This window comes from Dreissena polymorpha, chromosome 1, assembly GCF_020536995.1.
Source record: "Dreissena polymorpha isolate Duluth1 chromosome 1, UMN_Dpol_1.0, whole genome shotgun sequence".
Classification (NCBI taxonomy): Eukaryota; Metazoa; Mollusca; class Bivalvia; order Myida; family Dreissenidae; genus Dreissena; species Dreissena polymorpha.
Genome location: NC_068355.1, coordinates 205,558,572 through 205,571,024, shown reverse-complemented (window position 1 = coordinate 205,571,024; position 12,453 = coordinate 205,558,572). Strand labels below are relative to the sequence as shown.

Genomic DNA, 12,453 nt, shown 5'->3' with positions numbered 1-12,453 from the left:
AAAACTAAGTTTGAACATTTTAACATTTTTATAGTATCTTTGAACCTGTGATGTTCTGAAAGAGCAATTTTTATCCAATATTTCCTTAAAATTATGGGGAACCCACAAATGTACAACAGGTGCAATGGCAAACAATCTGTAAAAAAGCCCCTTTACAATTCACCTTGATAATATATGGCTATAAACATGAAACAAAGACCTAGTTGAAGAATTATTGTTTTATTGTTGAGTTATGTTAATAAACAAAAGACCAACTTATTGAAAAGTGTGTTAAAGTGAGTCTTTTAGCCTTGTTGCGGCTTTCAAATTATTTATAAAAAGACCAACTTAAACTCGCTTAAACCCACTTCTGTTTATAAAAAGACCCACTTCTGTTGTAAAAGACTCGCTTATGAAACAAAAAGACACACTTAAACACACATAAACCAACTCATAAATAAAAAGACTCACTTTTGTCACATAAAAAACCAACTTCTTACAGCAAAAAAACTCGCTTTAACACACATCTACTTTAAAAAACCAACTTTAAACTCAGTTAAGCACAGTTTAGCTCACATAAAACTCGCTTTTATTTGCAAAAACCAACTTCCGCTCAGAAAAACTTAGAAAAAACACAGTTTTATGTTGGTTTAAGTGTGTTTTGGTATAAAAGTGGGTTAACTTTTTGCAAGGGTGGTCACGGGGTCACTTATTGTGTTTTAAACCTCACCATGTTGTCCGCTGTCTAATTCAAGTAGTTTTTATCTAATCTTCAACAAAATTGGTCAGAAGTTGTATCTTGATAATGTCTAGGTCAAGGTTGAATATGGGTCATGCCGGGTCAAAAACAAGCTCATGGGGTCACTTAGTGCGTTTTAAACATCACAATGTTGTCTGCTCTCTAATTCAAGTAGTTTTCATCACATCTTCACCAAACTTGGTCAGAAGTTGTATCTAGATGATGTCTAGGTCAGGTTGGAATATGTGTCATGCCGGGTCAAAAACTAGGTCACAGGGTATCATAGTGCGTTTTAAACCTCACCATGTTGTCCGCTCTCTAATTGAAGTAGTTTTCATCCAATCCTCACCAAACTTGGTCACAAGTTTTATCTAAATGATCTCTTGGACACGTTTGAACATGGGCCATTCCGGGCCTAAAACTAGGTCACCGGGTCACTTTGTGCATTTTTTAACATTCAGCATGTTGTCCGCTCTCTTATTAAATTAGTTTACATCTGATCTTCACCAAAGTTGGTCAGAAGTTTTATGGAGATGATCTTAAGGCCAAGTAAGAACATGGGCTTTTCTTGGTCAAAAACTAGGTCAAGAGGTCACATAGTGCGTTTAAAAATTGAGCATGGTGTCCGCTGTTTTTTGTGAAGACATGCAAAATATTATGTTTCAATGCGGTATGTGGGGGTATTTGTCACGTCTGTGACACAGCTCTAGTTTGCTTATTTAACTAAGTTTAATTACTATTTTGAACTCACATCTATTGTTTCTTATTAAATGCCATACAGTTGTATTGTCTCACATTTAAAGTTGTTAAGTCTCAGGTATAAGTCATAAACTGTCACATTTAAAGGTGTGCAGACTCACACTTAAATATGTAGATTGTAACATTTATAGTTGTGTTGTCTCACATTTTAAGTTGCTGAGTATCACATTTAAAATTATGTAGTCTCACAGTTAAAGTTCTATAGTCACACAATTAAAGGTGTACAGTCTCACATTCTTAATTGCTCAAGTAATGCCTATTTTTGATTTACACAAAATATTACACCTTCTACAAACCCAAAAATTCCAATTTCAAGTTGGTGTGTGTAAAACATTGATACTACATTATTCTGAGTTCTAATTGGTGAAAAATTAATTGCAATATTCTAAATATCAATTATAGGCACAATGTTTGGCATTTAAAAATCAGGTCTGTAAGGTGTTGCAAGGCTTATTCATGTGTCACTAAATAATCCGGTTTTAGTTTTCTTTCCATTTCCTTTTCAGTGAACTTTACTAGCAAACATGACAAACATCATTGAAGTGGAAGTCGATGACAAATCGACTTCTTGCACAAACACTACAACTCGCTTAAGAAATTCAGCGTGAAGACATCTTGCGTCAGACTACCAAGCCTCCTATCAATATCTCCTCCCATATTGGCTACACCAACACTTCCAACAGCAGAGCCTTGGTGAGTTCGACTTCCGTCTCAGCATCGATGTCGCTTAGCAACAATTGGATGATGAGCGTCGACAAATTGACATGACGCCTTATCAGTGATCGCTCAGCCCACTTTATCACTTGGCTCAGCGGGAAGAAAACCTAGACAAGCTAACACCAAAATGGCTTCTTTGCCTAAAGACTGCATATAGATTTACGCGATATTCCGGATGATTTTATGGACTTGTTTAACACCATATTACACTTGTAAAGGGGTTGATGCCATTTAGTTATTCTGCAGATGCAAAAAATATACGATTAAAGAGAACATCAGCTATTTATAACGGGTAAATCGGTACATTAAACACGCTCTCAAACGCTTGCGAGCTTACCGAAATCGAACCCGTTATTACGTGTAATGGTGGTATTTGCAATAAATTAACACTTCACCGGTATTTACCCGTGTTATTAACAAAATTATTACCGAAACATTCCCCCTACCCGTGTATTTGACACAAAATAGCGCTTTATAACTGGGAATTCGGTGAAGTTTTACGCGCTTTCTGACTCCGGGTGGGTACCTCAATCCCACATTCTATTGCGTATAAAAGTGATAATAATCATATTAAACATTCTTATGGGACATTTATCAATCACTATAATTTAAAGCGCAAAAACAACACAGTAAGTTTGGACATTGTCTGAAATAAAATTAGCATTGTACGAAATGGAATACGGTCAGGTTATCATAAATTAATAAGGCTACCAATATCAGACGCTCGCGCAGGTACCGACTTCCCCGAAGTTACCGCATTTATTGGTTAACTAATATCAGTAATAATAACTCTTTTACAATAGCATTTATCGATAAGGCTTTGTTAAAATAATAACAAAATGGTTTTCTCTTGTTTCTGACACACACAGAAACGCGATTTTTAACGGGGATTTCGTAAAGTTACACGAATTGGGTACCAAAAATTCTCAATTATTTTACATGCACACGTGACATAATACATACTTAATAATGCTTAGTTATTGCTTATATGACATTTCAAGTTTGTGAAATAAATAAATGTTCTATAAAGGGGATCTCGGTAATTCTTGAAGCTTCCACTCGCTGTTGTCAAGACCGCATTGCTGCGTTGGAAATGGTATAAATTTAATTCATCTAACTTAGCTTTCTGGATACCAAATGTCAGAGTTGCATTAACCCTTTTTACACCGTTTTTGCCATATTTCATATCTGATTTTTAATCTGAACAAAGTAAACGAAACTCGTTTAAAAAATGAGATATAGGCATTCGAGCTCCTAGTGTGGATTAATAGCGTTTATTGGTGACACCACATGACTGCAAATGTGTAGATACCGTTAATAAGATAATATATCACATGTCACCTTCAAATAACATGTATGATGTCAATTAAGTGCATTACTATCAGAGTAATAAAACGCAGCTTGAATTAGGCTTCATGCTAAGTTTCAGTTCTCGTAAAGTAATGCAGATGAACATGTCTATGATACTGTAAGGCGATATACCCGATGATTTTGGTGAACATTTTTTGCCATATAGATGCTCTCTACGTCAACAAATTCAAGAAGGAAAATTTGCTAATGAGTCGTACATTGACTCTGTCCGAATTTTTAGGGGAAATAACGATCAAATCGACGTCAAATCCTGTATTTACACTTCTCAAGATCTTTTTTCGGCTTTGGAAACGAAATAAATTCAATGTCACCAACTAATCTGTCAGGATATCGATTGTCCGAGTTACATAATCCCCATTGACACCCCTTAACCATCGTTTTTTTAAAGAGGAAAACAAAAGAAACTTGTTGGAATAAAAGTGAACCCAAACATGTAGCTTGTCTAGAAAATGGCGGACAGGACGTTGCTAACGAGTGCGCCCGATTAATCGATTGCTGATTGGTGGATCAATTCTAATGGGTGGAGCGATCATAGATAAGGCGTCATGTCAATTAGGCCGGATAAGTTGCTCGAACTGAAACAATCTGATCCAACAGGTAGAGCAGGCGTTGCGTAACACGTCCGTTAATGTGACTGACCTCGATATTTTGTACTGGAATAATGTGAACCTTAGGCCTGGAGAGCAGTATGCATTTGACGCCATTCATCAACAGTTGTTGTCGGCAGTTCTCGGGTTTGGGGTGGCAACTTGGCGTCGGGACTCGCTCCATCTCTGTCTATGGCCCAGTCGCAGCAACAGCAGCAACAAGAACAATAAGTAGTATCTTAGCGGTGTTCTGGGATATGGGGCTTCATGTATGTGCTTAAATTGTCATCCCAGATTAGCCTGTGCAGACTGCACCTACATAAAGTCCTATAAAATTGTCATCCCAGATTAGCCTGTGCAGACTGCACATACATTAAGTCCTATTAAAGTGTCATCCCAGATTAGCCTGTGCAGACTGCACATGCATTAAGTCCTATTAAAGAGTCATCCCTGATTAGCCTGTGCAGACTGCACATACATTAAGTCCTATTAAAGTGTCATCCCTGATTAGCCTGTGCAGACTGCACATACATTAAGTCCTATTAAAGTGTCATCCCAGATTAGCCTGTGCAGACTGCACATACATTAAGTCCTATTAAAGTGTCATCACATATTAGCCTGTGCAGACTGCACATACATAAAGTCCTATTAAAGTGTCATCCCAGATTAGCCTGTGCAGACTGCACATACATTAAGTCCTATTAAAGTGTCATCCCAGATTAGCCTGTGCAGACTGTGCATACATTAAGTCCTATTAAAGTGTCATCCCAGATTAGCCTGTGCAGACTGCACATACATTAAGTCCTATTAAAGTGTCATCACATATTAGCCTGTGCAGACTGCACATACATTAAGTCCTATTAAAGTGTCATCTCAGATTAGCCTGTGCAGACTGCACATACATTAAGTCCTATTAAAGTGTCATCTCAGATTAGCCTGTGCAGACTGCACATACATTAAGTCCTATTAAAGTGTCATCCCAGATTAGCCTGTGCAGACTGTGCATACATTAAGTCCTATTAAAGTGTCATCCCAGATTAGCCTGTGCAGACTGCACATACATTAAGTCCTATTAAAGTGTCATCACATATTAGCCTGTGCAGACTGCACATACATTAAGTCCTATTAAAGTGTCATCTCAGATTAGCCTGTGCAGACTGCACATACATTAAGTCCTATTAAAGTGTCATCTCAGATTAGCCTGTGCAGACTGCACATACATTAAGTCCTATTAAAGTGTCATCTCATATTAGCCTGTGCAGACTGCACATACATTAAGTTCTATTAAAGTGTCATCTCATATTAGCCTGTGCAGACTGCACATACATTAAGTCCTATTAAAGTGTCATCCCAGATTAGCCTGTGCAGACTGCACATACACAAAGTCCTATTAAAGTGTCATCCCAGATTAGCCTGTGCAGACTGCACATACATTAAGTCCTATTAAAGTGTCATCTCAGATTAGCCTGTGCAGACTGCACATACATTAAGTCCTATTAAAGTGTCATCTCATATTAGCCTGTGCAGACTGCACATACATTAAGTCCTATTAAAGTGTCATCTCATATTAGCCTGTGCAGACTGCACATACATTAAGTCCTATTAAAGTGTCATCCCAGATTAGCCTGTGCAGACTGCACATACACAAAGTCCTATTAAAGTGTCATCCCAGATTAGCCTGTGCAGACTGCACATACATTAAGCCCTATTTTCCCAGAATGAGGCCCATATACTACACTTAACTTTAGTATTTTATGTGCCTGAAAAGTTCCTAGCATCAAATGGGAATTATGTGCTTTTTTCAATATTTGTTTAAATTACTGGATTTTGTTCCTACAGGAACCCATGCAATCATAGATCGGTACCTAGCTGAACAACAGGCTGTCTAGTCAGCTGAGCCCAGACGCCAAGTGACACTTCCTGGCCCAGGACCTTGGGGCAAATGCTCAACTAGTCCTACCCGCAGGGTGGGGCCACACTGAACCTGGGGCTCCATACTTTCTTGGCCAGGGGCCAAGAAAACGTCGTCAATAAGGTAGATTGATAATGTAATAAATCATTTATAATGTGCAGTGTTTCACTCCAAATTTCTGTTTGAACAGTTTGGGTGTGTTTAATATTGATATAACTCTATCATGGCTGCTTACTTAAACAAATCATTTATGTAAGTGTTAAATATTTATAATAGCCGCCATTTGTATTGCCTTGAAAGGGCTCAGTAATTCACCCCGTCTTTTCTTTCAACCTTCCTTATGTCCGTCCCACCTTTTAGTGTTGCACGTAGCTTAATAAATATTGGTTCCAGAGGGACACAAAATGTTGGTATCAAGTTTACAATATATAGAAGGCTATGTTTGTATCAAGTCTTTAGTTTATATCCCATTTGTATCAAGATCCTTCAAACATAAATTATTTCTTAAATATTTTTTTACTCAAACAACATTGATTGACTTCTTATATAACTGATGCCATTTCAGAATGCATTGAATTATTTTGTTTACAGGGACACATTCCTGGGATGCCCTAAGGTCTTTCTATCTGTTCACAGAGGTCTTATACTCACAAGTTCAAGCCCAGTGAGTGATGTTCACATTATCAAACTCTGCATCTCAATAGGTAAGTCACCTTGCCATTGCAAAAGGGGCCACTGTGGCAAAGCATTCAGGAGACCCTGTCGTAATAGCCTAAACCTTTTGATGCATTAAAGCTTTCACAAATACCCAATAGGTAAAACCCAATACAAACTGGGGTTTCTGCTCTTCATTTAATTGACCAGTTTATCTAATCTTAGTTTAAGGGTTCAGCCACAAACTACTTTATCTTAAAAGATATTTGAAAAAAGTGCACAAGTTTCAAGTTAAACCCTCAAATTTACTTTTTAAATTTAACATCTAGAGTTATATTAAAACTCAAAACCACAATAACAACAACAACAGCAAACAATTTATCAGCAGGTACCAACATATCTGACTCTTTCACTCTTTACCAAATCATTTTCCATATCAACTGTAAGTATGGTTCTTAAAATAACATTGAATTACGAAGAGGGGTCAGTGATGTTTTAGTTTAGGGGGTATATAGGAGTGAACTTGTCTGTCTGTCGGTCTGACGGTCGATCTGTATTTAGTGTTCGCTCTCTAATTCAGGTTGTTTTCATCCGATCTTCACCAAACTTTGTCAGAAGTTGTATCTAGATGGTGTCTTGGTCAAGTTTGAATATGGGTCATGCAGGATCAAAACCTATGGCATGGTATCACTAAGTGTGTTTTAAACATTCAGCATGTTGTCTGCTCTCTTATTAAAGTACTTTTCATCCAATCTCTACCAAACTTGGTCAGATGTTTTATTTAGATGATCTATAGGAAACAATTGTACATGGGCCATGCCGGACCAAAAACAAGGTCACAGGGCCACTTAGTGCGTCTTACATAATCAGTTCGTGCCCGCTCTCAATTTCAAGTAATTATCATCCGCTCTTCACCAAACTTGGTCAGAAGTTTTTTAATAGATGATCTGTAGGCCATTGTAGAACGTGGGCCATGCCGGGCCAAAAACTAGGTCATGGGGTCATTAAATGCGTTTTAAACATTCAGTTTGGTGTCCGCTCTCTAGTTCAAGTACTTATCATCCACTCTTCAACAAACTTGGTCAGAAGTTTAATCTAGATGATCTCTAGGCAATGTTCGAACATTGGCCATGCTGTGCCAAAAACTAGGTCGCGGGTCACGGGTGCGTTTTACACATTCAGCATTTCAAATTCTTATCATCAGCTCTTCATGTGGGGGTGTTCGCCACGGCTATGACAAAGCTCTATTTTTTAAAGTTGCATGGCTTATTCAGAGAGTATTAAGTGTGTTGCCAGGGTTGAACCCGCATTTTGATACTTGAAATTTTTTATGAAATGCTAGTAAAGTCATTACAAGTGTTGTCTTAATTAACACATGACCAACTTAATTGCAGAAACCCGGATAGCAAAGCGTTGGTTTGTTTTTGAAGCATTTGAACCAGCAACAGTCATCATTCGAGTTTCTGGCATGTCTATGGTGTGGAACCCTCAGTCTATGAACATCATAACAGCACATGAACCAGCAGCAGTCATCATCTCAAGATTCTGGTATATCCAAGTTACAGGACCCTTAGTCTGTACAGATCTTGCAGAACAAACTTCAGGTGAGTGTTCTTGTCGTGTCGATGTTTTTTACATGCTCCCAAGTTCAGAGATGTGTGAGTGCATGTAGATGTACATTTGTCCGTCCATACGTACATCCAGCTGTTGGATGTGTATGTCAAGCCTAAACTCAAAAATTATTGCTTCTAGTGTGATTAAACCAACGATATTTGCCATACTTTGAACTTGCCTACTTGTGTATTTTGGTTCTTTGTCTTTTAAATTAGTGGAATTTTGAGACAAAAGCAAAATGTTGGTTTATGATGGCAAACCAGTTTAACTATTTATTATCTATCATTATTTTATAAATAGTCTCAGGACCATCATTGCCTCAATGGATTCAAATCAGATTAGTTGTAACATTCTGAAATACCAAGTGCTGTACTTGTTCTTGATTTGTCATCGGTATAAAAATAAATAAAAAACTGACATCTACAGTAACGAGTCTTTCTGTTTTCAGATACAATTTGAGGAAATCAAACCATCCAATCAGAATCACAGCCTGTTGCAGCAATTGTTAACATATTGACCCCAGTGAAACCTAAGAAGCTCAGAGTTACATACTGTTTTAGATGTGCTAGTCTTCACATACCTCCTGGTTTGTTCAACACTTACTCTGAATCTTTGAATGTTATGACGGCTGAAAATGAATGACCTTGTTCAGATAGAAATGGCAGAATGACACATCACAACAATAGGAAAGCCACAAAGTCATGTCAACAGCCACATGTTGTATGTTGCCAGCCAAGTTGTATTAAAAAACACAATAGCTTACGTTTAATGTTATATGTGACCAACCAAGTTATATTCATACAAAAACAATACATTATGTTTTATGGGAATTGTTATGCTGTCAGTCTTTAGGTTGAAATATTGTGTTCAATATAGCATGTTAAGTATTTTAAAAGCACGCATATTGCACGTATATGCAATGTCTTTGTCTTTATAATGATATCACTATATATTGTGATCCTGATAATGGTAAACTAATGGGAAATACACTTTTATCAAAGACTTTCAAAGTGTGACAAAGATGTTTAAATGAGGTTGGTAACTTGGACAACATTAAACAAATATTGGAGTATTTTCATGTTATAAAACATGTTTCAGTTTTCTGTTTTTTTACCTGTATTATAGATAAGCTAGATAAAAGTAGTGTAAAGAAAGGTTTAGAAGTTTTACGCTTCAGCTTTTTCTGTTTATCAATCTTTCTAAAAAAAAATACTAGTAAATTTGCTCATTCGGGTCGGTATTCGAACAAGAATCTTGTTTAATAGCATTCGTGGAAATCTAAATAAATTATGTGCACACTTATGTAATGTACCTAAAAGTATTGATTCTATATTTACTACCAGTACTTTGTTGATTTCAATGGATATTGTTTGTAAAATAGTCGAGAATGGCTCTTGCATTTTTGGGAAAACTTTAAGGCAAACTGAAAATTTAAAACATAATAATTTTTTAGAGTTTTATGAAAAATGGCAGAAGTTATAAATGTTAATTTGTGTTGTTAGATCATAGACTTAGATGCTCATAAGTGTTTAAATTTATTTTCGGACATAATAGTTTATAATGCTTTATATTTGTATATGCATATGAAGACGACCAAAATGTATCCTCTTTAATCACTGAGTATAATCTTAATCAATATCTCTTGATCACTGCATACACAAGAGAGGTATATTTTGACATTTATATACAGAGCAACTGTGAAACAATAGTATTTTAAATGTACATTATTTATTTATTGTGGCAATGTTTATAAGATAATCACACTGTTTACATTAATTTGTACAAACCATAGTCATACAAATATTGATTGTGTGAATCCTCATATATGTATTAAACTGTTAAAATAATGCACAGTAACAGATTCTGAAGAGAAAACTGTACTCAATGAAATATAAACACCTTGTTATATCAACTGCTTTTGATTAAGAACAACTACTTAAAATAAGTTTAATTTTGTTTTACATTATCTAAAGAAAATTTAGTACCTTGTTATTTGAAATCAGTCATTCACAAATTAAGGAAGAGTGTTGTCATATGCTAACAATTGTCAAAAAATGCAATTGTCTCTATTGATGAAGTAGAGAGCAATAGTATTTGCTTAAAAAAATAAAAACAAAGATGTCTGCTTTATGTGGAATAAACGTATTGACGTATTGCTGAAAATAAAGTTTGACATTTTATTAGTTTTGTAACAATGTGTTTGACCTTTTATGTTAACACTCCCACAATTGATGACAGTGCAGTGCCTTCAATGGAGCCATTTTCTGTAAATCTCCCACTGTTAAAGTTCAGCAAATGTTTTAAGACCAGATTTCCTTAAACTTGGAGTTGTTTATATTTAACATTTATTGAATGCATGAAACATGTTTGTTATGTTGTAGAAAAGCTGAAAATAGCTTGATGTTTGTAAATTGTGTGACATGTTGATCAAATTGATACATAGAGACTAACACTCATTATGCGTTAATTTGTATGTTTAGCTAAACAAAAAATGTTACCAAACACAAATATTAGATATATTCATAAAACGGTATCAAATGCAATTTGAAATATAATGTTTAAATATGTTCGTCGACTCCAAATAAGCATTTTGAATAAGCAAATTAATACATTAATAATCTCTATGGAAAGTACACGTAGGCACTTTTCAATCGCTTGTGTACTTCATATTGATCAGGGTCTTTCTAAATGATTTTTTATGCCTATGTCTGAATTGTGTAAATATCTGTTAAATAACTGTTAAAAAGGATTTTTATATTGAAAGTTAAAATAGTGTCTAAACTGTAACCGGGCATCTGTTGCATTTATTTTTACGTGTTTATATTTCTGGCTTACTGAGCTTAATTTTGTCTATAAGCGTGCGTACTTTTATTGTGGTTTTGGTATTAAGATAAAGCGCACTACACGTATGCTGTTGTTTTTGTCCACCATTTCTATACAAAATGTTATATGTAAATAATAAAACATGTTGATGTTTGTAATAATGTATTTCCTGATCTAATATTGATGATGCACTCAATAAAGTACATAACCATTTATGTGGACTAGTATTGTTTAGTGATACTTTGACGGGGAGGGCTTGACAACAAAGCTGATAAATATTTGTTCTAAATATGTTTAATGTATACATGATATTACTTTGTGTTTGAAGTGGGAAATGATTCAAAATGTTAAAAGTTAGTATTATCAATACATGTATTCTATTCGTAAATATTCAAAACAAACAAAAACTTCGACAGCAAAAGGGAAGCGTATTTTTTTCATGTGGATGTTTGAATTTAAATGGCGTTTATGTAAGTATTCCACTTGAATGTGTACTAATCGAGTAACCGTTGGCACATGCTAGTGTACATATCCCAAACATCCTTAATTATCATAACAACATAGTTTCAAAAAGTCACGTCCATTTAGTTATCTTCATAGTATCTTTAAGGTCTTGAGTGACATCGACCGCTGGAAACTGCGCGTTTAAGTTTCCCGCGCACTGCGTTATCAGCAGACGCCGCTATCACGGCATGGGCGTTAACAGCCTCCATGTAGTTTCTATAGGCCGCGGTTTCGCGCCTAGTGACGTCATCGTGCTGGTAAAACACCAGCCGGTCCGTGTCCACCAGAAGTCCCGACTGTATAGCTTTTGACACATCCGCTGTAGTACGAAATTTGACGACCAAGCGGGATTCGACACCTGGTCGCGATGACCGGATATCGAGGGGATCGAACTGGATACTTCGCACCAGAACGTTGAGTTGAGTCTGTATTAGGCACTGCCCCTGTTCGTGATTTTATAAGTAGTGGTTGTAGTAGCGGTAGTAGTCATAGCAGCAACAGCAGCAATAGCGGTAGACGCAGTAATAGTAGTATTACTGGATATACTGGTTGTTGTAGTAGAAGCATTCTTTATTTAATTATCCTCATAATTATTATTAGAAGTAATACTAGCAGCAGCAACAGTGGTTATTGTAGTTATTTCTATCGTATACATAATTCTATTTTCTTACGCAAGATGAAATTTTTAAAACTGAACTCCACATATATACGCTACAAATCGGTATAAAGTAAGAACATGTCAACCTAGATTATAAAACTCCAAACGTTCGAAGCATTAGGATCGCGCTACTTTC

At 36.0% G+C, this 12,453-nt stretch overlaps 1 protein-coding gene across 1 annotated transcript in view; it reads left to right on the top strand.

Annotated features, from left to right (window-relative positions):
- Positions 1 to 12,453, top strand: part of LOC127866013 (uncharacterized) — a 189,062-nt gene that overhangs the window by 42,888 nt on the left and 133,721 nt on the right. The gene's annotated exons all lie outside the window — the stretch shown is intronic.